This window comes from Octopus bimaculoides, chromosome 16, assembly GCF_001194135.2.
Source record: "Octopus bimaculoides isolate UCB-OBI-ISO-001 chromosome 16, ASM119413v2, whole genome shotgun sequence".
Lineage (NCBI taxonomy): Eukaryota > Metazoa > Mollusca > Cephalopoda > Octopoda > Octopodidae > Octopus > Octopus bimaculoides.
In genome coordinates, this window is record NC_068996.1 from 52,740,248 (window position 1) to 52,741,819 (window position 1,572).

General features: G+C 27.4%; 1 protein-coding gene across 1 annotated transcript in view; it reads left to right on the plus strand.

Moving 5' to 3' along the window:
* Positions 1–1,572, plus strand: part of LOC106870460 (sodium/glucose cotransporter 4) — a 96,758-nt gene that overhangs the window by 82,615 nt on the left and 12,571 nt on the right. The gene's annotated exons all lie outside the window — the stretch shown is intronic.

Here is a 1,572-nt window from a genome sequence, read left to right on the forward strand (position 1 = left end):
AAGTGGCACTCTTTCTCTCTCTCTCTCCCTCTCTCTCTCACACACACACATCCCTTTCATATACCCGTTCATACATTTTTCACTTTTCCCTCTCTTTCACTTTAAAACAAAAATAAATAAATAGAAATTTTTTACAGAAATTAATGAACAAAACCAGCTGATCCGGATGACTTTTCTGAGAATCAAAGCAAAAGATCGCCGCAAGGGAATACCATTACAAAAAAGTTTCGAGTGAATTCAACGTATCTCAGCTCCAAAGATTTGGCTGCTATTTCTAGCATGCCCTGCTACCACGTAATAGCTATTTGCAATAACGGACCCAAAATACCTGTTACGTGGTAGCAAGACCTGCAAGAAATAGCAGCCAAACCTTTCCTTTTCTGGGGAAAGGAGCCGTTTACGCATGATTTTTGATGTCATATTCATTGAAAGCCTGCAAAAATAACATGGAAAAGAAAAAAGAACCCACAAAAAATCTCTATTATTGGGAAATGCAGACTTTCCAGGAGACCCAATGGGTCAAGGGTAGTCTAGCACTAAACTAAAATTACATTCAGTGTAATCATATGTAAATATATACACACACACACACACAGATAAATATTGAAATAATAATACAAGACTAACGGATGGCTTTTATTTTCAAATAATTATACACACAAGCATGTATAAGTATTCTTATTTATATTTTATTGATAATCTTACCATCAAAAATAAAAGGTATGGATGTCTATCTAATATAGCATTTTTTTTTTTACTTTCTTTCATGTATACATACATGAAAGATCACACACACATAGATATAATCATGATGATACAAGACTATAACAGTTGAATTCTATTTTCAAATAATTATGTGCACACACATATATAAACTGATTTGGTTTGATAAGCTTTTTACAAACATTCATACACACACGCTCATACACATAAATTAACATAGGCAATAAACATTCACATTTATAATGGTTTTATTTTTATTTTTTTATTCTTATTTTACCCAGATATATTTTTTATTTTTTATTTTATTTTTATTTTATTTTTATTTTATTTCATTCATTTTAGTATTTTTATTTTTATTACCTTTTTATTTTTACTTTCATCTGTATATCTTTATCTTTGAGTATTTATTATTATTTATTATTTACTTTTTATTTTTATTTTTATATTTTATATTTTTTTATATATCTTATTTATTATATTGAGATAAAATTATTTACACATAGACACACACAAATTAAGCATATTTTCATCTACTTAGTCTGTTGGAGAATCTCAATTGATCAACATGTAGTTTCCTTAATGTCCATTGGCCCTGAAAATATTTTACTCTAAATATTCAAAATGCAAACTTATTTTATTCTATAGGTTTGTAATTTGTATTGGGTGTAAATTGAAACAATTGTAGGCCTTATTAAAAATGTTAATAAATTAATTCATATCTGTTAAATATCTCCATTTTCTTAATTATATATATATATATATATATATATATATAGTAAATCCCAAAAAAGAACAACAACAAGCACAAAAAAAACAACAACGTGAGGACGTGGTACATGTAAAGTATTA